Raw genomic sequence first — 25,401 nt, forward strand, 5'->3', positions numbered from 1 at the left:
TTCATTTTAGGATTGTGCGTCAGATATTTCCTGCTGCCTCCTGATTGCTACATTTATATCCACACTTTCTCCCATGGAACTCAAGGTAGCATAGGCAGGGTATCAGACAGACTCCTTTCCAAGCATTGGCCACACCCAGCCCTGCTTAGATTCAGCGAGGTCTTTTGCCCAGACTTCCTCAACCCGGTGCAACTTCCATCATCCTTGACCATTGGCTATACTGGCTGATATTGATGTGAGTTATAGCCCAAAACATCTTGAGGGCACCAAGCTGTGGAAAGATGCTTTAGCACTGTCAGGAGTTCAGGTTCGCAGCTTGATAACACTGTAAGCATCGGTAATTAAAAAGGAGGATTTATTGCAAAAACAGATAGTTCCGGACGGCTCTGACAAAGCCTCTGGCATCATTACTCAAGATGACCCTTCTGAAGACTTCTTCCGGCATTGACAGAAGATATTGAATTCACGACCTTTACTTCTCTTGTTTTGCTTCCTATCTTGCAGCCCTCCCATTCGCCCACTCTTCGGACTTAGTGGATCAGCTCCAACCCCTTCCTGATCTGAGAGGCTGTCTCTGAATCTATTTGCGCCTATTTGTGCTTCCGGCCAGCTTTGGTTGTGTTCTAGCCTGCTCTCAGCTACTCCCTTATCAGCCTGCCTGTCAAGGTCAGGAAGAGCCGAAGTCTGCAGCTGCCGGCTCTCCCCTGCCTGACTAACATCTAAACCTCTCTGTTCCTGGCTGCTTTCTGCAGTTGGCTGCAAACCTTTGCTCGGAGCTGGCTCATTCCTGACAAGCACATAGCCTTTGGCTTCCTTCTTCTCAAAAATGAAGTCAAGACGTTCAGTTCTGTCCTTTGCCCATTGTGGAAAAATGATTTTGTTGTTCTTGTTTATTTCTATCCGTTATCGTTCCAATGATGTAGAAGTCACTTGAGACCCGAGTTCCAAAGACCTCACCATTCTGCTGACTCAGCCTGCTCCATTTCTTATGTCTCCTTGAAGGAGATTCAGTCAGTTCAAGGCTTTGCTACCCCATACATAGCTTTGCTATATCCATAAGTAGCATAAAGAGACCAATTTGGGTCAGTCAAACTCACAAAGCATTCATCTTGCTTCCCATGGGAAGACCTTAGTAACACAAGAAAGTATATGCAGACTCTTGTGTGGATCAAAGTGACCCTCAAGAGGAGCCGGGTAATTTTGCAATATGATGATATTGGGACCTGATAAACCCTAGAAATGCTATTCAAATTCAAATAAAAGCAGTTATTGAGGTCATTGATAGGCTTTGAGAAGGACATGTCTCGTGCATGCCATTCATAGGAACTACCTTGCTGGAACAAGCTAACCCAGACCCTGAAAAGTGCCTGGAACCTTTGGAATGTTGCACTGCTCAGAGATTGGGCTGGTGTGCAGCAATATTAAGACAAAGTACCATTCTAATGAAGGGATGCAGGTGGTGCTGTGGGTTAAACCACAGAGCCTAGGACTTGCCGATCAGAAGGTCAGTGGTTTGAATCCCCGCGACAGGGTGAGCTCCCGTTGCTCAGTCCCTGCTCCTGCCAACCTAGCAGTTCAAAAGCACGTCAAAGTGCAAGTAGATAAATAGGTACCACTCCGGCGGGAAGGTAAACGGCGTTTCCGTGCACAGCTCTGGTTTGCCAGAAGTGGCTTAGTCATGCTGGCCACATAACCTGGAAGCTGTATGCCGGCTCCCTCGGCCAATAAAGCAAGATGAGCCCCGCAACTCCAGAGTCGGCCACGACTGGAGCTAATGGTCAGGGGTCCCTTTACCTTTACTCTTCTAATGATGAACTCATACGCAGAGTAACAACCACTGCATAGCCCAAACGGTCCCACTGAAAAACAAGGAGCAGGTACCAGCATGCTCGGGAAAGTCCAGGATTTGCAGAAGTACTCAAAATTTTAGAAAACCCAATGAGGACGTAGTGGAATGCTGAGCATCTGTTTTTGGGATGGTTTGGAGCATGGCTGCCTTGCTGGAAACCTCAGCCAGGGAGCCCCACGTTGCACTATTGCACTGCAGGTCCCTCTTGTAAATTGCAATGCAAATGCTTATTGACAGCAATTATACATCAATCCATCTTGCATTAGCCGTAGAATCAGTTATGATGCCAGATGCCATTTCAAACTCTTCAGGCTGCTGTTTGCAAAAAAATAAAACCAACCAATCAATGATCATATCTTTAAATGGCTTCATTTAAAGCTTTTGATAAGTCCTGAGGCCTGAGATGAGTTACTGGTGGAAGGCTCTGGTCTGACCTCCGGTCAGGTGAGTTGCTGCTAGTTATTGGGAGGGGTGAGGTGGCAGGGAGGGTGGGGCAAACACATCAGCAGGAGCAGCACATCTGCAGTGCACCGACCTTGATGCTGCCTCATCCTTCTCCCTTCTAGGAAGCAGCAAGGACTCACCTGCTGGGAGGTCAGGTAAGCGCCTCTGCCCCACCATGTCTGCTCAAATGCATCTGTGGCTGATCGTCCACAATAGAATCATAGAATTGTAGAGCTGGAAGGGACCTCAGGGGTTCTGTAGTCCAACCCCCTGCAATGCAGGGATCTCAACTAAAGCATCCATGGCAGATGGCCATCCAAACTCTGCTTAAAAACCTCCAAGGAAGGAGAGTTCACCACCTTCGGAGGGAGACCGTTCCCCTGTCGAACAGCTCTTACTGTCAGAAATTTCTTCCTGATGTTGAGTCAGAATCTCTTTCTAACATGACTCCATCGGTTCGGGTCTTGACTTCCGGAGCAGGAGGGAACAAACTTGCTCCATTTCTCATGTGATATATTGCACAATATGGGACACGGGTGGCACTGTGGGTTAAACCACAGAGCCTAGGACTTGTCGATCAGAAGGTTGGTGGTTCGAATCCCCGTGACGGGGTGAGCTCCCATTGCTCGGTCCCTGCTCCTGCCAACCTAGCAGTTTGAAAGCATGTCAAAGTGCAAGTAGATAAATAGGTACTGCTCCGGCGGGAAGGTAAACGGCGTTTCCGTGCACTGCTCTGGTTTGCCAGAAGTGGCTTAGTCATGCTGGCCACATGACCCGGAAGCTGTACACCAGCTCCCTTAGGCCAATAAAGCGAGATGAGCGCCGCAACCCCAGAGTCGGCCTTTTTATATTGCACAGTGGTTATGTACACTTCTGTTCACTTCCTGTACTTCTGATTGCAGTGTTTTCCCCACTGCCAAATTAACAGCTCCTCCTCCACTTCAAGCCCCCAGGCAAAATTAATGGTACCTCCCCATCAGTGGAGACTGGTCCATTCAGACAAATGGGGTGCTATGCCAACAACCTCTGCCATCAACCAGCCTCCACCCGCCTGCCTTCTTGTGTACAACCAGTCGGAGGGTGTCTCTGTCTGTCACTGGCTCTGGCACTGCCTACTGTTGGCCTCCCAGCCTCCCACCCTACCAGTGTCAATGGAACCAGCTGCCACTACTTCCCAGGTGTGGCAGTACTTGAGCCACAGTGTCCTATGTGCATTGCATGAGATTCTGGGATATATCTCTTGGAGGGCATGTTGGTTTATTAATACCCCTATAAATATGTGTCCCAAGCACTCATCTGGCTTGCTTGTGGTGTTGTGATCATCCTGTGTAGTTGGTGTCCATCACTGCCTCCTGTGGGCATGAGTTCCGCAGTTTCTTCTTTGGCGATCACTCGTAGCCAAGTAAGATTGTCTTCCATAAACATGGTGTTAACAATGAGTCCATAAGTGACTGTGGAGGCCAAGTCTGGACCCACACGTCCTTCCACAGTGGGGACATTGGTTTCTGGGTGGGAGTTGATCACCGTGTGGATTTGCCAAGCGTGTCTTCCTCTTAGCACGTTTCTCCCTTGCGTCCTGAGTTCGAGTGTCTTCAAAGCCCATGACACCTTTGGTAAAGGCTGTTCTCCAACTGGAGCGCTCGCAGGCCAGTGTTTCCCAGTTGACAGTGTTTATACTACATTGTTTTAGATTTGCCTCGAGACAGTCTTTAAACCTCTTTTGTTGACCACCAGCATTACGCTTTCCATTTTTAGGTTGGGAATAGAGTAGTTGCTTTGGAAGACGATCATCAGGCATTCGCACAACATGACCAGTTCAACAAAGTTGATGTTGAAGAATCATTGCTTCAACACTGGTGATCTTTACTTCTTCCAGTACACTGATATTAGTTCACCTGTCTTCCCAAGTGATGTGTAAATTTTTTTGGAGACACTGTTGATGGACTCTTTCAAGGAGTTGGAGATGGCGTTTATAAGTGGTCCATGTTTCACAAGCATACAGTAAGTTCCGCAGTTTAATTATATGCTGAGACCAATTATATGCTGTTTTGTCTCTCTTTCTCTCTTTTAAGTAAGAGAACCCTTCCCAGCTTTGGCTTACCATTTCCATATCTCCTTCTTAAGGGCTCTAATCACCCTACAAAGAGCTGCAAAATGTTAGGCATTTGCCAGCCACAAGTGCTTGCAAACTCACCATGGTACCAGAGCAATACTCAAGCTCATTAAGGGAATTATGAACTCATTGCTGTTTTTGGATCGCTGTTGGAAAAGGAAGTGAGAAATATACCATTACAATAAACTGAATGACTTCTGTTCCTCGGATACTCTAATGGCTTGTTCTGTGGAATGCGGCGGTTGTCTCCTGCAAAGAGAAAACAAGGAAGGCAATTAATATTGCATCAAGCAGCAACCAAGATGCACTCAATCTAAAACAAACAAGCCAAGTAATTTTCTTTTTCTATTTAAAAAACCCCCTATGCATTATGACAGCTATGATGTTAGTCATGTGCAGAGCAGACCCATCAAAATCATTAGACTCAAGTTATTTAGGTCTATTGCAATTTCAGTGGGTCTGCTCTGCGCATGGGCTTCCTGACATTACTCAGAACAGTATCATTTTACCTGTGAACATGTCTTATCCAGGAACGTCCAGTTAAAACCACTCTCTTCCCCACATCACAATTTCAGTCCTCAATTGGCAACTGACAAGTGCTGAAGCAACATCTCAGGCTGTTTTAGCCAGTCTATGAACCTCTCCATGAGCTGTCCTTGGTACTGATCCCTTGCCACTGCAACTATTTGAGCTGTGTAATGGTGACAGCAGCCACAAAGTTAAAAGGCGCCTGCTTCTTGGGAGAAAAGCAATGACAAACCTAGACAGTATCTTAAAAAGTAGAGACATCACCTTGCCAACAAAGGTCCGTATAGTAAAAGCTATGGTTTTTCCAATAGTGATGTATGGAAGTGAGAGCTGGACCATCAAGAAGGCTGATCGCTTTTGAAGAATTGATGCTTTTGAATTATGGTGCTGGAGGAGACTCTTGAGAGTCCCATGGACTGCAAGAAGATCAAACGTATCCATTCTTAAGGAAATTAGCCCTGAGTGCTCACTGGAAGGACAGATCCTGAAGCTGAGGCTCCAATACTTTGGCCACCTCATGAGAAGAGAAGACTCTCTGGAAAAGACCCTGATGTTGGGAAAGATGGAGGGCACAAGGAGAAGGGGACAACAGAGGATGAGATGGTTGGACAGTGTTCTCAAAGCTACCAGCATGAGTTTGACCAAACTGCGGGAGGCAGTGGAAGACAGGAGTGCCTGGCGTGCTCTGGTCCATGGGGTCACGAAGAGTCGGACACGACTAAACGACTAAACAACAAATACTTGAGTCCTTATATTTGGCTGATTTAGAAAATGTGGGCGTCCCCCACACCTGCCCCTCTTCATTAAAGTCCAACACCTGGGACAGTGAAAGATCTGGGGAGATTGTGGGAACTGGAGGCAATTCACCTGGCCAGTTCATCATCACACAGAGGGCCAATATAGTGTGAAGGTGAGAGAATTGGACTAGGAGAGGAAAGGGCAGAGTTCAAGCCTTTTCCAGCTGTGAAGCTTTCTGGGCAATCACTATTTCTCAGCCTAACTTATCTCATAAGGTTGTTGTGAAAATGAAATTCTGGGAAGGAATCCATGTGAAGGACCAGGTGTGCAGCCTGGGAGTCATTCTGGACTCACAGCTGTCCATGGAGGCACAGGTCAATTCTGTGTCCAGGGCAGCTATCTACCAGCTCCATCTGGTACGCAGGATGAGTCCCTACCTGCTTGCAGACCGTCTCACCAGAGTGGTGCTTGCTCTGGTTATCTCCCACTTGGACTACTGCAATGCTCTCTACATGGGGCTACCTTTGAAGGTAACCCAGAAACTACAACTAATCCAGAATGTGGCAGCTAGACTGGTGACTGGGAGTGGCTGCCGAGACCACATAACTGACGGTCCTGAAAGGCCTACATTGGTTCCCAGTACGTTTCCGAGCACAATTCAAAAATGTTGGTGCTGACCTTTAAAACGGCCTCGGCCCAGTATACCTGAAGGAGCGCCTCCACCCCCATTGTTCTGCCCGGACACTGAGGTCCAGCACCGAGGGCCTTCTGGCGGTTCCCTCACTGCAAGAAGCGAAGTTACAGGGAACCAGGCAGAGGGCCTTCTCGGTAGTGGCACCTGCCCTGTGGAACACCCTCCCATCAGATGTCAAAGAGATAAACAAATATCTGACTTTTAGAAGACATCTGAAGGCAGCCCTGTTTAGGGAAGCTTTTAATATTTGATGAATTATTGTATTTTTATATTTTGTGGAAGCCGCCCAGTTTTTATTATTATTATTATTATTATTATTATTATTATTATTATTATTATTTGCCCTAACTCTTGGGCTCATTGTAGTAAAAGTGGGGTATAATTGTAATAAGCCAAGCTCACTGGGTCCCTATTTCTCAGCCTAATCTACTTCACAGGGTTCTTGTGATGATGAGGTGGAGGGGAAAGCACCCTGATCTTTTAGGGATAGGGAAGGAGACAGGATGCAAATATAGCAAATATTATCTGTGCAAGTCCTTACTTGATTGCTCCTTGGTCTCTGGTTCTTTAGGACCTGCCGCTTAAGGTAGCTGTTTCTTAAAGCGACATGGCATGTTTTATGAATAAAGATGAACTCGACTTGGAGGTTTGGGAAGGGGAGGGTGGGGAGAGGGAAGAGAAGAGAAGAAAAGAAACCTAAAGCAAAATCAGAACAAAAAAGCGACTCTCAGAGAATAGATACTTTCTCCAGCTCCCCAGGCGTCCCCTAAAGGGCTTAGATAATATGTCTGAGCAAAAGAGCAAAAGAGTCCTCTCTGACTGTTTTGCAACTAATGGCTCAGCGGCACATCGAGTGGCTCTTTGTCAACTCCTGGCAAATCGGAAAGACAATTCTGCCCATTGTTTGTCGCTTGGCATCTTTGGGGAAGGACGAGGAGGGGCGTGGAGTTAATCCATGACCCGGACCAAGGGAGAGGCTTCTCCCACTTTCATAACAGTAGAAGACAAGGGTGTGTGTGTGTATGTCAACCAATGAAGCAGATTTTGTGGGAAGATTCAGCAACAGGAGCAAGCCGGCAGTAAATCACACTGGGCACATTGAAGTTAACACTTTATTAGCAAGGACAGGATATGCACAGACTTGAAAGAGTGTCAGGCCCAGTGAGCACAGGAACTCATGCCTGATAGGTCTTGCCTCATGGATCAGTTGCTGAGACTAAAGGTCCCTGCCTCTCCACAGCTGGCTATGTTATTTCCTCTCCAGGGTTCCCCCCCCCCCCAAGCAATTGAAGACTAAGGCTGCATATCTGTCTTTGCTCCTCCTACTTCATGCCTCTACTGGTTCTGGGAGGCCAGAGGGGAAAGGAGCTTGTTGCAGCAGGAGGGGGAAACACCTTTGACTCTGCACCAGCCTCTTGGCCTCCCTCCTCCCCTGCTTCTGCTTCTGCCTCTGACTCTGGACTTCTTTCTGCCACAAACTCTCCCCGCTCACTAAGCCCTGTTACCACTTCAGCTTCCGACACCTCCTCTTCTCAGTCTTCTTCCTCTGACCACTCATTAACATCCCACCACCAATCCCCAGTCTCTGAGCCTTCTCCCATTAGGGGTTCCCCAGTTGGTTCCTGCCAACATTCCTCTGCCTCTAACCAGTCCAGGACATCCGGGGTGCTTCTTTGCAATGGTGCACAGCTAAAACTGTGGAACTCACTGCCACATGATGGAGCAACAGATAGCTCTGAAAGGGCATTAGACATTGGGTGGGGAAACTTTTTCGGACTGGAGTCTGCATTCCCTGCTGGGCAACCTTCCAAAAGCCACAAACCAGTGGTGGGAGGCAAAAAATTACTTACTTACTTAATTAATTAATTTTACAATTAATGTAAAATCCATCTCGGTGCAGCAGCCTAGTATCTACATGCAGTCACCCCACCTCATCCTCCACAGAGAGAGGTATTATCAGAGTTCAAGGATTCATTCCAGCTGAGCCAAAACATTTGGGGGGTGAAGCAAGGTGTAGACTGGGGAAGGTTCTGTGAGACAGATAGAGAGGCCTGGGGCCACATTTGATTCCCAACCCCCAGAGCATGAGATCCCCCTCCTCTGGATTAGACCAACCCACAGAGGATGCCTATCAAAGGCTACTGTTACGAAGGCTATGTGGCATGGATGTTGAGTGATTCTTTGTATTTTGTCATGATCATGATAGATTTTGCATGTTTGTGTGTGTGGGTCCGTGTGTGTGTGTCCATGTGTGTGTGTGTCTGTGTATACACACTACTGCTGTTAATGGGTGAGACCCAACATTGCATCCATTATAAATAAACACACAGTTTATTTATTTAAATTTGTATATCACCCTTCACCTGAAGCTCCCAGGGTGGTTCACATCATAAAAATTCAAGATTTGAACACCCCCTTCTTCCCCTCCCCACAACCATGCACCACCAAATCTGTGCCGGAGGCTTGGGAACCTATCCAAAGCAGATGGGGTGCAGGGCTAAAGGGACAGAGCAGGTAAAAAAAGGTAAAGGTAAAGGACCCCTGGATGGTTAAGTCCAGTCAAAGGTGACAATGGGGTTGCGACGCTCATCTTGCTTTCAGGCCGAGGGAGCCGGTGTTCGTCCACAGATAGCTTTCCAGGTCATACGGGCAGCAGGACTAAACTGCTTCTGGTACAACAAGACACAGTGATGGAAACAGGAGCGCACGGAAACACTGTTTACTTTCCCGCCACAGTGGTACCTATTTATCTACTTGCACTGGCATGCTTTCGAACTGCTAGGTTGGCAGGAGCTGGAACAGAGCAACGGGAGCTCACCCCATCGCGGGTATTTGAACCGCCGACCTTCCGATCGGCAAGCCCAAGAGACTCAGTGGCTTAGACCACAGCGCCACCCGCATCCCAAAGGGACAGAGCATAGTCTTTGTGGCTAGTAATTGTAGCTATCAATTGTCTGTGAATTTGTCTGAATCCTCCTTGGAAGCTGTCTAAGTTGGGGGCTATCACTATCTCCTGCAACGTGTTGTCATCAGGAAGCAGCCTTAGGCCGTGTTCACATTTTGGACAACACAGTGTGGACACAGAAATTTTAAAACCCACAGCACTGTAACAGCAGAGTAAACAGGACTGTGAACACAGCCTTAGCTTTTCATCAAACAACACACCGCTCCTTGCTTTACAGAGAAAACTGAACTTAAAACCAACCCTTGCTGAACTTGAATTTCTTTGGATGCCAGCCAATGTTTCCCTCTCCAAAGGGGAGGGGGGAAGGGTGAGAAACTTCTAGCAAAATGTAAAAAATATAATAAATGAAGCTGTATCTAGAATCTATGCACCATCAGATATACGATATGTGTCAGGTAGACAAAATGAAGGGCGGTTTTGGACCAAAGCTCACAATTTCAAAAAGGAACTGTTACAAAATAAGGATGAACTGCTATCCAAAATGAATAATTTTTTATTAGAATGGGAAACAAAAGACGAGCTAGTTAAAGCATCAGTGACACACTGGGCAATAGATATAGGACACAATACAGTGGTACCTCGGGTTAAGTACTTCATTTGTTCCAGAGGTCCGTTCTTAACCTGAAACTGTTCTTAACCTGAAGCACCACTTTAGCTAATGGGGCTTCCTGCTGCCGCCGCGCCACCAGAGCACGATTTTTGTTCTCACCCTGAAGCAAAGTTCTTAACCTGAAGCACTATTTCTGGGTAAGCGGAGTCTGTAACCTGAAGCGTATATAACCTGAAGCGTATGTAACCCGAGGTACCACTGTATAGACATAGACCTCTGGGAGAAACTTTGGAAAAGTGATTTGAAATTTACTATGTGTTATTCTCTGAAAGAGAACTATTTGAAAATGATTCATGGACGGTATTTAACTCCAAGTAGGTTGGCTAAGGTGTATAAAGCAGAAACAGATACTTGTTGGAAATGTAAAGAAATGGGAGGAACTTTTTTCATATGTGGTGAACATGCAGAAAGGTAAAAGAATATTGGGGAATGACTTATAATGAGTTGAAGAAAAAATGTTTAAATTTGCCTCCCCCAAAAAACCAGAGACATTTTTGTTGAAAATAACCCAGACAGAAATCCTCAGGTGCCAGAAAAAGTTTATTTATGTATGCAACAACAGCAGCCCGCGTTCTCTTAGCCCCAAAATGGAAAGTGAGAGAGGTCCCGTGTAAAGAGGACTGACAACTTAAGAAGTTAGAATATGCAGAACTTGCAGGCTTAACACATAGAATAAGAGAGCAAGAAGAACGTACATTTAAAGAAGAGTGGGAAATATTTATTGAATATATGGAAAAGAATTGTACACAGCTGAAAACGCTGGCGGCATTAAGATAAATTCAACAGAGTAAACAATATTTGATTGATGTAAAAGTTGAAAATTGATTTGAATGGTTATAGTAAAATATACAGGAATGTATGATATGTCATGTGAACAATGGAAAAAGAGTAAGGGAAGTCACTGGGTATTTGAAAGTTTGCAAAATGTTTATTTTGAAATGTAAAAAACTGAAAACTCAATAAAAAGTATTATTATTATTAATAATAATCCATGCACTGCTGACCAACTCATTCACAATTCCCACATCAAAGTTATCCTTGTGACAGTCAGGTCTGAGGTAAACTTTCATGCATTCTCTTAAGACCTATATTCATACGCACACAGCACTGGTGAGAGCCGGCTCTTTCTGACATCCTCTGTTCTTCTTACAAAGGGCTTTGGTTGGGTACTGCCAGCTTCATTTACAATTCAACTAGGACCTCTCCTCGTGTTTGATAACCTCACCCACTTTACAGCCAGGATACAAAAGGGAAGCACGTGTTTTTCACTGAACCTCAAACAATCACAAGAAAGCAGCCGTCCTCCGCCCCTGGGTATTGCTTTCCCCTTCCGCCGAGGTCATCTTCTCAGCAGGATAACCTCTGTTGCCTTTCATTCCATTGGCTGGTGGACATGCTGGTTCCTTGGGGTCCAGGCTGTGGGATTGCTGGATCGGTAGATCTGAAGAGATGCGGGAGGATAGTTCTGTCCTTTGAAAGACAACAACACAGAAGACTTTATTCCTACCACGTTTTTAAGTTGCAAAGCAGAGGAGGCTAACCTGTGATCCTTCATAAATTGATGGACTCAATCTCCCAACTTCCCTGACTAGTCACCATGCTGGCTGGTGTTGATGGGCATCAAAACCCCAAAAATATCTGGAGGGCCACAGTTGCCCCATCTCTGATGTAAGAGATGGTCCCGCCTTTCTCTTTGTCCCTAGTGGACAAAGTGATTTCTAAATGTTGCTGGTCTATTATAAGGGAGCTGAGAGCTGTTAAAGGTAAAGGTAAATGGACCCCTGACCATTAGGTCCAGTCGTGGACAACTCTGGGGTGTGGCGCTCATCTCACTTTACTGGCCGGGGGAGCCGGCGTACAGCTTCCGGGTCATGTGGCCAGCATGACAAAGCCACTTCTGGCAAACCAGAGCAGTGCACGAAAATGCCGTTTACCTTCCCGCTGGAGTGGTACCTATTTATCTACTTGCACATTTGAACTGCTAGGTTGGCAGGAGCAGGGACTGAGCAACGGGAGCTCACCCCATCACGGGGATTCGAACCGCCGACCTTCTGATCGGCAAGCCCTAGGCTCTGTGGTTTAGCCCACAGCGCCACCTGCGTCCCTGCGAGTTGTTAGGAGACCACAATTCTCCTTTCAGAGCTACAGTTCCCAGTGTTTCTTGAGAAGAGGGATTCATTGCTGAAACCACTTTAGGAATTGTGGCTGTGTGAGAGGAATATGGGGGTCTCCTAACACCTCTCAGCACCAGTGCTTCTTTTCTGGGGGGACGCAGGGGTACACATACCCCTAAACATTTTGTGAATCTAACGGGAGCATGGTCTAAACAAAATTTAAAAATTCCATCTGGTAGGGAGCATGGTGAATCATCAGTTCCATTGCTACCCCGATGGCAGCCTCATTTCCTTTCCTGGTGTTTCCTGAGGCTCAAACGGAAGCGAGCATTTAATGTGTGAAGCAGTGTGAAATGTGGATGTGCGGTATTTTACTGATGGAAGTCGGGAAGATGTTAGTGTACACAACCTCATGCCAATGTGGAAGTTACTGTGAGCTGTCAGCTGTGTATCATGAGGTAATGCATGTTCTTTGTACTTTTGTCCATTTACTGTACAGTGGTACCTCTGGTTACATACGCTTCAGGTTACATACGCTTCAGGTTACAGACTCTGCTAACCCAGAAATAGTACCTCGGGTTAAGAACTTTTCTTCAGGATGAGAACAGAAATCATGCTCCGGCAGCACGGCAGCAGCAGGAGGCCCCATTAGCTAAAGTGGTGCTTCAGGTTCAGAACAGTTTCAGGTTAAGAACGGACCTCTGGAACAAATGAAGTACTTAACCTGAGGTACCACTGTATTTATTTTTCCCGATTTGAACTATAAAATGTCAAGTAGGAACCTAGAATGCAACAACTGATTGGCTTGCAGGAGAAGACCAATCAGGCTCCAGGAAGAAGTTAATCAGCCTATTGGGCTGGTAGGATCATAGAATGCAACAACTGATTGGTCTGCAGGAAAAGACCAATCAGACTCCAGGAGGGAAGCAGAATCAGCCAATCAGACGGGACTCATCGTGTAAATAATGTATATAAAAGCCTGAGGTTTGGGGAGCAATTCAATCACTGTTTTACAAGCTGCAATAAAGAGCATGAAATCACTACAGGACTCCGAGTATATTTCAACCCCTAAACATTTTTTTAAGGGGAAAAAAGCATTGCTCAGCACACTTTACAAACTACAGTTACCAGGATTCTTCAGAGGAAGCCATGACTCTTGAAAGTGGCATGAAACTGTTTTAAATGCGTAGTGCAGACACGGCCTTTGCTTCTGAGTCACCACAGTTGATTTGCAAGGCTGGTCATCAGGGTCCTGTTCCCAGGATTAGGAACCACAACCCCATTTGTGATGATTCTAAGGTGGCAGGAAGCCTGAAGAGCCAGGCTGCTTGCCAGCTGCTCAGCCTTCCTGCACAGAAGCAGAAGCCATGGAGACCGCGATGTTCCTACTAACAAGCCCCTCCGTCCCTCTCCTGCCACAGCCGTGAGATCACCCACGCAAGTGGCTTTTAAGGCATCGCATTTCGCCTGGAGGGGGGAATCTGAGGAGAAAAGAAGTTCACACCCAGGAAACAGGGGCACATATGCTCCTCTGCGTCTACCGCTCCCTGACAGCGGAGCCTCCGACAGGACTGGACGAGGAGTTTGGCTCCTGTCCCAGTCAATCCTTAGCGCCTGTTTACATAATCAGTTATCCTGGGACAAGAACCTCTGGTCTCCTGTCAGCCTGCGTAAAAACACTCCTAAGATATGGGGCTCCGTTCATGCTGTCTGTTTTATATTATTTTTTGGATAGCACCGGTTGGATCGTGTCAGTTTCTTAATTGGAACGTGTTAGTTTTTAGGGAATGTGGCTGCTTGCAGACGATCCGCTTAAATTGTGGCAATATATGGTTACTGACTCTCACTTGACGTTTGTTTGGGGGGCAGATGTAAAATCTAACCAGGTCTAACCAGGCTGGTGCCATCAGTGGTGCTGCTCTGCTAGGAGAGTGCAAGAACCTCTTCCCAAACCTTCTCTCTCCAACAGCATATTCATCCTGATTTGATGCCCCAAAGTTTGCATGGAGGTTGGAAGTCAGCTGTACACACACCACTAAGCATCTGAACAGTGGCGTAGCGTGGGGGGTGCAGGGGGGGCCGGGCACAACATCTGGGGGTTAGGGTTAGGGGGCGCAAATCCACGGGTTAGGGGGCGCAAATCCATGGGTTAGGGGGCGCAAATTACTTGCCTTGCCCCGGGTGCTGACAACCCACGCTACGCCACTGCATCTGAAGCACATTCAAGGAGCATCTCCCCTCTCAAAGAATTCTGGGGCCTGTAGTTTGCTGGTAAATGTAACACTCTGAGGGATAAACTACAGTGCCCAGCATTCTTTGAGGGGGGAAATATGCTCTGGATTTGCTTTAAAGGCACAGGCAATGCTCTCCTTTCTTCTCATGCAGAGGATTGTTCATAGCGGGGTAGGAGAGCTGAGGGGAGGGGGGGAATCACCTCTGGCAACCAGTGTGCCCCTTTGGTTTCGGATAGTACACGGGTAATAATAATAATAATAATAATAATAATAATAATAATAATGTATTATTTATACCCCACCCATCTGGCTGCGTTTCCCCAGCCACTCTGGGCGGCTCCCAATTGAATGTTTAAAACACAATACAGCATTAAACATGAAAAACTTCCTTAAAACAGGGCTGCCTTCAGATGTCTTCTAAAAGTCAGATAGTTGTTTATTTCCTTGACATCTGCTGGGAGGGCGTTCCACAGGGCGGGCGCCACTACCGAGAAGGCCCTCTGCCTGGTTCCCTGTAACTTGGCTTCTCGCAGTGAGGGAACCGCCAGAAGGCCCTCAGCGCTGGACCTCAGTGTCTGGGCTGAATGATGGGGGTGGAGACGCTCCTTCAGGTATACTGGGCTGAGGCCGAGACACAAATTTTCATGGCCCTCTGGCGGCTATGGTGGCTCATTTACCAGAAATAATGCATTCAGCATTAACTCTGGAAGTATATTCTTGATTCTGACCAAACCTAGACTCCTGATTTATATTGTGCATGCTTAGGTAATCTCTCAGCCTCGATAGCAATGTTCCCCCTCCACTGTCAGAGGCAGCACGCTTCTGAATAACAGTTTTGATGTTCTTATGCTCAGGCGCTGCTCGAGTGGAGTGGAGAATTCCAAAGAACTGCTGCGATCGAGTGGTGCTCGAGGCACCACTGTAGGGTAAGTGCATCAAGGATTGCAGCCAACTATGGCTGGAGATGGTTCGATTGTAACCTCTTTTGCTGCCACCCGCCAGATCCCAATGCAACAGTCTCTCGGAGCCCACCTTTGCATATCCTCTGTTCCTCTAGAGACAATGACCCAGCTGCAGAAGCAAGCCCTGCGGGGGTTCCTTTCCAGAAAAGTACCCCTTATTCGTTTAAAATGGCAAAAAGAATCCTCCGTCTCCAGGTGACATTTTCCTTCTGACCGGCAGGATGACTCGTATAATGAGCTGCGTGACATTCACCTGAGACAGCCAGACGGTACACAGACACACAGCTTCAGGGAAGGCAGTTGGGTGATGGGCTGGTCTTCCCCTCAGACACAGGGATAGGCTTGGGATCACTCGTGGGCTCAGAGAGGGCAGAGTGGAGAATTCCAAGGAATTGCTGTGGTCGCTTTTGGGCTCTGAAAGCGTTGCCGCCTCAAAATGCAGCTAGGTTGTAATGGTTCTAGGGGTTGCTCGTGAGTAAGCCGGTGCCAACACCTGGCTGGGTTGCCTGAGTGAACCTTTTCTGTCCGGACAGCCACTCACCCGTGGCTGTCTCAATCGCTGGCAGAATCCGTCAGTGGGCGTTTCTTAAACTTCTTCCAGCAAAGAAGCTCTTTGACGCCTAGTCTCCTCCTACTCTCCCTGCGCGGAAGCCTTCTGCGCAAGGAGGGCGTAGGCAGCGGAGGACCCTTACTCTCCCCGCTGGTCCCCGGCAAGGAGTCATGGGACCGCCTCGCCGATACCCCCATCTGCCCCCCTTCTCCACTGGTGCTACGCTGATTCTCTTCCCCAGAAGCTGGGCTGCCTCTCCCCATCCCGGGATGCTCTCTGGAATCCCTCTGGAGCTTGCTCTCTCCCTCCGGCACTGATGGCAGTTCCCTGACATAGGTGATTCTTTTCCTTCTGTTCCAATGGAACCTTGTTTGGGGAGTGAGAGGGGAAAGCACATCAGAACACACTATTTCCTAAGGAATATGGTGGTACCTCGGGTTAAGAACTCAATTCGTTCTGGAGGTCCGTTCTTAACCTGAAACTGTTCCTAACCTGAGGTACCACTTTAGCTAATGGGGCCTCCCACTGCTGCTGCACCGCCGCTGTGCAATTTCTGTTCTTATCCTGAAGCAAAGTTCTTAACCCGAGGTACTATTTCTGGGTTAGCGGAGTCTGTAACCTGAAGCGTGTGTAACCTGAAGTGTCTGTAACCCGAGGTACCACAGTACTTGAAAAAGATGTGGAATGTAATCCATTGGAGAAGTCAAATGCAACATTCCTTATTTCCCTAGAGTGAGCACAGGCAAGGGGACATCCAGTCAGTGTAACTTCCTGTTCCACTGGTCTGGAGCTTCCTCCTCCTGCATGTGACCTGGGAGATGGGCATGGCCCTGGCTGACTCCATAAAAAAGCTGAGTCATGCAGCCATTTTCTCAGTCTAGTTTTTGTCTAGTTTTCTCTTTTGCTGCCATGCTGCTCTCCAGCAGCCATTTTGTTTTCTTAATGTAATTTTGCTGTCTGCTGGGTCTCCGCCAGCAGCACATGAGTTCAGTCTCCCTATGAGATGAACTCACAGTTTGTTGTAACCACTAAGCAAAGTCTGCCTTTCAGGAATCATATCGTGAACTGAAATGTGAGTAAACTTTTTGTTACTTTACTCAGAAAGACTCTTGTGTCTTTCTTCTTTTAAGCGGGATTAAAGGGGACACCAGGAAATAATCTTAGCTAAGAGATTCAAACGAATCTGTAAACTAACTTCCAGCTATATTGAGGGAAATCTGCTCTGCTACAACACTTACTAGCGTGAGTGAAGGAAGGATAATACTTATTCAATATATCCTTTCCTACAATCCTTAACATTCCGACAAAAGAGTAGGGTGAGGTCCTGTGGGTCACCTGTTCATGTGCCCAGAAATCCCTTTTACAGGTAAGAACGGTCTTTTCTCCATGACAGCAGGGGAGCCGTCACACTGGGAGTGAGATGTCACTATTACATCCCTCTCTGTTTCTTGGCTTCTCAAGATCAGCCACCTCGGTCTCAAGAGAATGAAATTGTTCCCACCCACGACTTCTACCTAGCAGACAGATTGCCGCACATGTGATATTCTATACAATACAATGGGCAGCCCCTACATTGCATTAATTTACCTCTGAGCTTGGTATTTATTTGGTCACTAAGGGGAGAGAGGCAGAGCAGTTTGTTCTGGCCTGATTGCCCTGCTGCTGAACTTGCTCAGTTGCAGAACTCACTTGTTACCATGACACTTTGTCGCTGGGGTTGAGCCACGGCTACATCCGAGACTCCCCTCTTGCCAGTGGAGCGGCTTCCCTTGCTAGGTTGTGCCAAATTTGGCTTGCTTCCTCCGGCTCCTAATGCAACTAGAAGGTCCTCATTTGAAAAAACACAAGGAAGTGTGGGTCAATTTCTGGGCTAAACCAAATTCCAGTGAGTAGGAATTTGAAAGAGGGGTTAGTTTTGGCTCAGTTTAACCCCCTGGGAGTGGGGAGTAGACAATGGGTGGTGATTATTTGAGGATTAACACTCTGCAAGATTTTTCTTGAAACCAAAACTAGCATTTAACTGGGTGGTGGTTGTTATTTTTTACTGAACTGAACTGAAAGCGGAAACTTGGACTCAGACTGAGATTTACTATTTGACTTTACCTTGTATGCTGCACTTAATAACATTTGACTGGACCTGCCATTGTGCATGAGGCTTTTTAAAAGTGCAAGTTGCACTGTAGTTGGAAACTGTAACCTCTGGTTCCCCGTTCCTGAGCTGCAGTAAGATGGCCTTCTCCCTCACATGGCGGTCCCAGTAGGTTGTAAAATTGCCCGTTACTATGAGCCAGAGCGAGTTACATAAAGTATTTACTGTATTGCCTGCGACCATCTTGACAAGAAGCCAATGGGATGATTAGGTGACGTTTGCTCGGCTGGGGAAGGATTTCACTTGAGAACATCTGCTGCCCGCTCCGGTGGCCCGAGGTATTTTATGTAAGCTCCTGGCAGGAGTTTTACGCGGTGGAGTTGGTTTGTGCGTGGATGTGAGAAACATGACCTCGGCCAACTTTCAACCTTCCTGCCTTCAGTTCAGAGGGACAACCTTCCCTTCTGTCACAGTCTGGGCCTTGAGCTTGGAGTCTGAGGAGGAACATGAGCTGGTCAAGTCTGCTGTTGGCCAAAGAGATCTTCACTCTGAGCCCGCTAAGCCGGAGTCTGCAGAAGCAGAGTTGGCCAACCTTTGCTTGAGCCTGAAGAACCAAATGCCTCCTGCGCCAGCACACCTGCTCTTTGGTCCAAGGTGTGTTGCGTGGTGAGTTCCCGCCCCGCCCCCCCCAGGTAGAAATAATGACACATTACACAATTATTAAGGTTAATGGGCTAAAACAGGCCACAACTTTATTGGTTACAGGTAATGAGCGGTATTGGCTTAGGCATTGGACCTAACCGACTATATCTGACTCCAGCCCGTCTGTTGGAAGTCTGGGAAGAGTTAACCACCAGTAGGGGGAGTCCTGCAGATGCTCATCAACTAAGAGCTCCCCCGGGGTCACTGATAGGGGGCGTGCCTTAGGCCCTCACCTCCTTAGGCTTCGGACAGGGTCACGCCCCCTGGAATCCTTTATCAGACTACCCTTCAAAATGCGGGGCAGGTGATGGCACTTCCTCCCCTCTTCCATCTACAGAGCCATTCCAATGCCTAACCGCCAATACCCAGAACGTTGTGACGATTTGCTACGAGGTAGGTGAAAACCAAGTGGCTGGAGCCAATTTGCCAAGTGGAAAAATTCCTACCAGGCTCCTCAACGGTGACCAACCAAGGTCCATAGCAAGGTCAAAGAAAGAAAAACCTTAAAGGGAGGAGGGTGGGAAAACCGGGGCAGCTGGAAGGCGGCAAAGAGGGAGATCCCCGGCTGCATCCTGCCTTTATGGGGCAGTCCACACCCCCGGACCAACCTGATTGGCTGGCTAGGGGTGTGACGCAGCTGGGAATCACCCAGTCACGCAGGGCTGGCCTCCCACCCCCCTGCGCACAGGGGGGTGGGGGCTGCGAAGCCCGCAACCCCACTTCCTCCTCAAGGCGGAAGTGGCTTTCTTTTTTTTTTATAAATTTTTATTAGTTTTCCATACATTCATACAATTTATCCAAATTTTACCAAATTTTAACAAAATTCAAATTTTGGACTTCCTTCAACTTCCCTGAAAATCATCCATTTTTACCCTTTAATACGCATTTCTTTAATTGCATTGCCATTTGTCTTCCCTCCTTTTTCTATTTACTTTCAGCAATACCTTTTAAAAATTTTTACAGTGCTTCTTGAAACCCCACTAGCGTTGTTTGCACCTCACATACATTTTTCAGATAATCAACAAATTTTCCCCAATCTTCGATGAACTTTTGGTTTCGAACATATCTTATTTTCCCAGTCAATTTGTCCAGTTCCGCATAGTCAGTCAATTTCATTCTCCATTCTTGAATCGTCGGTATTTCCTCTTGCTTCCATTTCTGGGCCAAAAGAATCCTTGCTGCCGTAACTGCATACTGGAAAAGTTTATAGTCTTTTCTTCTTATATCTTTTCCTGTAATCCCTAAAAGGAAGGCTTCTGGTTTCTTAACAAAAGTGTATTTTAACATCTTTTTCAGTTCATTATATATTGCTTCCCAGAAGCTTTTTACTTTCTTACATTCCCACCACATATGGTAGAATGTTCACTCTTTTTCTTTGCATTTCCAACATTTGTTACATGTTTTGTACATTTTTGCCAATTTTACCGGGGTGATATACCATCTATAAAAGGCGGAAGTGGCTTTCTGGGCAGGAGACCACAGAGCACAGCAGTAGTATCCATCTCCATCCTAGGGGCAAGTGGGTGGCACTTAGGCACAAAGGCCACAGGGCACTTCCAGCCTTTGCCAGAGCAAGGTGCTCCTTCAGATATATTTGTGCCACTCTGTGACTCTTAGCACAGCATGGCACAGCTGCTGAGATCTTGAAGGCTTCAAGTCAAATCCCCATAGGGAGAGTGGGGAACCTCAGGCCCAGGGGCTGGATGTGGCCCTCTGGCCCTTGCTGCCTGGCCCTTTGGACTCTCCTCAGGCCACACCTCTTTCCTCAGGCCACACCCCTCACCAGATCGGCTCTAGCGTTTTTGCCCAACTGGCAGGTATTCTTGGAGGACCAACACCCAGCCTCACAGCCCTTCCACACAAAGAATCCTCTCTTGATGACCCTCCTTCCACCACCCTTCACTTCTTTCATGGATGCTGACGCAGCACCTCAGACTCTCCTCCTGCTAATTCCAGCTCAGGATTGGACAGCTGCCCAGCTGGAAAGGTAAGGAATCCTGGCAGCTCAGTTGGTAGCGCACGAGACTCTTAATCTCAGTGTCGGGAGTTTGAGCCCCACATTGGGCAAGAGATTTCTGCATTGCAGGGGGTTGGACTAGATGACCCTCATGGTCCCTTCCAACTCTGCAGTTAGTTCCATGATTTCCCGCATTGCTCATGCGAGGTGCAGCTAACACGGCGATGGTGGCAATGGGTAGGGAAGGTGGATACAGCAACAAAGGAAGCTCCACTCATTACTCTCATGGCATTTACTTAAACCATCGGTGGAACAGGCAGCTGTGCTTCTGCATCAGAAATCGGGGCATTGGAAGGGAGATACAGGAATTGCACAAGAGAGACTCCTGCTGAAACCCTGAAGAGTCACTGCCAGTCAGAGTAGACAACACTGAGCTGGATGGATCAATGGTCTGATATGGCATAAGGCAGTTTCTTATGTTTATTGTAACCTATGGGGAACATAGAATCATAGAAGGGATCCTGAGGATCATCTAGTCCAACCCCCTGCAGTGCAGGAATATGCAACTGTTCCATCTGGGGATCAAACCTGCAACCTTGGCATCATCAGCACCACGCTCTAACCAACTGAGCTAGGAAGCTACCTTATACTGAGTCAGACCACTGGTTCATGTAGCTCAGCACTGTCTGCTCTGACTGGCAGTGGCTCTCAGGGCGAGTATATAAACTCAATAAATAATAATAATAATAATAATAATAATACCTTCCTGAGATCTTCAGGTGAAGGGTGGTATACTACTACTACTAATATAATAATAATAATAATAATGTTATAATAATAATAATAATATAATGATGATGATGATGATGATGATGATGATAATAATAATAATATACAACAACAATGCAACCCACAGTAATGAACGCAGGTGGCTCAGGTTGAGATGGAGACTAAGTCTACCTAGAAGTCAGCCCTATTCAATTCAGTGGCACTTACTCCCTGGTAAGTGGGGTTAGGAATGCATGCAAAGCCACCCTTAGGTGTACCCTGTGTATCTCTGCCACCATCTGATGTGCCCTTTCTGCTATCATTGCCAGTGACACAGCCCTCTCCTTCGCCATGAATTTGCCTGGTCCCTTATCGTACACCGAACGAGTGTCTCTCGTCATTATGTAAGAGGAAAAAAGACTGAGGGAATCTATCGATCGTCGTTTGGCCGGATAAATGCCCTGGCTTGTGACATTACATTAATGCTAAAGTGCTCTTGGGTGGTGAGTGGGGTGGGAAGGCAGTGATAGGGTACATGATGGAGAGGACAGAATGATGGGGGAGGGGAGGGAAAACAAGTCATTAAAAGGTTTTGGTAATAAAGATACATTTCCCTCAATACACCGACTTATTTGCTGTCTCAAATCTCCCTCCCATCCTTTCCGGCTAGGTTTTGGGACACAGCCAGAACTCTCTCTCCCAATCATTCCCAAGTCCTCTGGTGTTAAGCCATGTTATGAGGGGGAATTTCAATTCAGTTTGCATTTAAAGTGTTATTTTCCTAGAAAAAGAGGTGCCGGAACTCATCGTGAATACCTCCCTTGTTCTCTTAGTATGGCAATGGTGCCCACCTGAGAGGTGAGCTCTGGTGAGTTACGGCTGGAAAAAAAAGCCCCAGATCTACCTAATTCTCACTTTGGGAAACGATAAAAGAGCTGTTCTTTGAAATTTGCACTACTCTGAATTTTGCAATGCAGTTCTCAAGCCCAGAAACGTTTACAAAAATCCATATAGCAGGAGTGACTTGTCCCTTAAAAAACATGTATTGGTGCAAATGACATTATATTAGGGGAAATTGCTTGGCGGAAATGCGTTTATTGGGGGAAATGACATACGAACTTGTGTATTAGGAGGAATTTGTACTAAAACGCTGATGAATTTTCATGAGGACTAGAAAAAAATATGGAAACGCGGAGATCTACTGAACTAAAGTTTAGGAAATATGAGAAAGTGAGGGAAACAGAGACTGACAGAGTTTCCCATTCCTTGCCACATAACAGCAATGGTTGCTTTTTAAAAAAAGGAGGGTGTGGAACAGCCAGGCGTAACTTCTATTTTATATCTGGGGAAAGGCTAAAAATTAAGCAAGGATCAATCGAGATATTGTGGAAGGGGTGGGCAGGAATCTTGTCTATATCATTTTTAAAATGCCTTCAAGAAAGACTACAAATTTTCCTCAAAGGATAAAACTGGTCAGTGTGTATTTTTCATTTACACTATACAGTCTACCCCCGATGAGGATTTGGAAAACTTAAGTTGAAACTTCAAAAGCATTCCTAAAATGGGTAAACAGCATAAGAGAGCACACCCAGATGATATATAAAGGGCTTCTTTTCTATACTCCCTCAAGGGAGTTGGACTTTCTTAGCTCTCTTGTAGAATGACCAAGTGTCTTATTTCACAGAGGGCAGCCCTCTATTTGCAGGGCTCTTTGGTCCAACTCTGGCTTAAAGATAAGGTCCCTTCCAGATTGGAGGGTTATGTGTGTTTGTGTGTAATTTAATTACAGTCATACCTCATGTTGCGTCTGCTTCAGGTTGTGTTTTTTTGGGTTGCAGACTGCTGAAACCCAGAAGTACCAGAACGGGTTACTTCCGGGTTTCGGCAGTCACGCATGTGCAGAAGTGCTAAATCGTGCTTTGTGCATGCACAGAAGCACCGAATCGCAACCCGCCTGTGCGCAGACGCAGGTTGCGAACGCTGCAGGTTGCAAACGTGCATCCCGCACAGATCACGTTCGAAACCCGAGCATCCACTGTATTTATACTGGACTGCCTTGTGGATAAAATATCACTTTCTGCTTCCCCAATGCACCCTTGCTGCCAGGAGAGGCGCTCTTTCAGCAAGTGGAACAAAAACTGGACCCTCAGAATATTTGTGGTATAAAGGTTTTGGGATTTCAGCAGGAAGATATGGAACTGGCGCTGAATGGAAATGAAGCAGTGTGCCTGCCATGAAGCTTTTGCAGACGCAAAGCGTATTTGCCATGAGATGGTGTTTAACTGCTCCAATGCCATCATGAACACAAATCGTCATGTATCTGCAATAAAAGGGATGGCTGAGAAGGAAGGAGAACACTGAGGGAAAGGCAACTGATGTTGCCTACCAGCAGTTAGGACATGAAAAGTTAGGCTGAGCAGGAGCAAGGGCTCACCTTCTTCCCCACTAAGACAGGATGGGTTTCATTTCAATAGAAGTAGAGCAATTCTTTCTACATTTGCATCTACACGTATATAAGTCAGCATGTACAGAATGTATGTAGATCCATGTCCTTTTTTGTCATCTCTTTTATCAGGAGTGGGTGTCAGGACCAGGTCAGTAATAACTCACACGGTGCCAGTGAATTTATTCAAAGAAAATGACAACTCAGGAAGCCAGGCCTAGTGAGCGCAGCAACTCTTGAACAAGTTCCACTGAGCTCCCACGGTTGGTTTTTGCAGTTGCATACACACAGTGCATCCTGTCATTTCTTGGGAAATATCGCTGTTCAGTGCATTTCCCCTCAAACCAGCTTCCATCTGATTTGCAAAGGTAAGCCGTGTGGTTAAGCTGAGGTGTGTACATCTGAGACAGCCTTTGCACATGCGCAGAGGACAACTTCACTGAATAGGAGTTTGGCGTGGGAAAACTAATCAGGTAATGCACATCGTGTGAAGGCATCCTCACCGCCTCTCCGGTGCGTACAGCGACGTAAGAAAAAAGCCACTGAAAACACAGCATGGGAAAACGATCTCATTGTATTTGAAGCTGCTTAAGGAGTACATAGCTTCTCTCTCGCCATGAGGGGCAGGAATAATTGGACATTTCGAAACATTCCCCCCCCCCCCACAAAAGGACTGTGGCCGATAGCGGTTTCTTGCTGAGAGAATGCAGCGATGAAGGTGGGGAGGGGAAAACAAAGGCTATGGTGGCTGTGGGTGAAATAATCTGGGGGTGGGGGGAGGGAACAGGCTCTGGAAAAGCTCCAACCCAAGTAGCCAAAGAGGAAATGCAGAAGCCGAACTTGTGGCTAATAAGAGAGAGAGAGATTCAGTAGCTGCTGTTCTTGAGCGAAGCAGTAGGAGGGAGTGGAGCAGTGTGGGAAGAAAAGCTCCTCTCTCTGTCTCTTCTGCTGGTTGCCTGTGTTACATGCTCAGCTGAGAGAGAGAGAGAGAGAGGGAGCCTTCGCTGGGAAGCCAACTGCACTGAACTGCAGCAGCATCGCCCCCCCCCTCCAGATCAAATAGCCCAAGCCACCAATAGCACACAGCAAAAGAGAAGAAAGTGACCACAACTCCACTGTGAGAGTCAGGACAGCACCTTCCTTCCAAGCCAGCCAAGATTTGAGCCGGGATTAAACTGAACAACTCAAAGAAGACTTGTTATTCTTGTTATTTTTTTTCGTGGGGAGGGGAAGATGGATCCTCTGTCCCTTCCCCAACCCCACTTGAGCCTGTCGCCAGCTCCCATGGGATAGAAGCGTTTGACATTAAATTCACTTGTATTGGATGTTCCTGGGCATTAGTTTTTTTGTTTTCTTTTAGAAAAAGAGGAACTATATATATTTTTTCCTCCAGAGGAGTAGGGGGGAAAGTTGGATATTCTTCTTTTTTTCCCCTCCCCCTGCTTGTTTCCAAAGATTTCTGCCCTTGTGGTTAAAATGGAGCGGTGGATTCTCGACCCCAGGGCCAGCACAGCCCAAGTCTTGTGGGAAAAGAAGGAAGATCTAAGGAGGATCCCTACTTTCTCGGGACTTACAGGAAGGTTTTGGAATTTGGTGGGATCCATGCAGTGAGAGGTAAGTGATGAACGGGGCGACGAGGCA

General features: G+C 46.9%; 1 protein-coding gene across 2 annotated transcripts in view; it reads left to right on the forward strand.

The window, feature by feature from the left end:
- The first annotated feature begins 24,675 nt into the window (after positions 1-24,675).
- LOC310749197 (ATP-sensitive inward rectifier potassium channel 12) overlaps positions 24,676-25,401 on the forward strand; it is a 47,381-nt gene continuing 46,655 nt past the window's right edge. The window contains exon 1 of one of the 2 annotated variants that reach the window (XM_083585792.1): positions 24,676-25,374. The gene's annotated coding sequence lies outside the window, so the exon portion shown is untranslated. The remainder of the gene's footprint in view (positions 25,375-25,401) is intronic. The other variant, XM_083585791.1, reaches the window with a different exon arrangement.

This window comes from Podarcis filfolensis (genome assembly GCF_964270895.1).
Source record: "Podarcis filfolensis genome assembly, chromosome: 14".
Lineage (NCBI taxonomy): Eukaryota > Metazoa > Chordata > Lepidosauria > Squamata > Lacertidae > Podarcis > Podarcis filfolensis.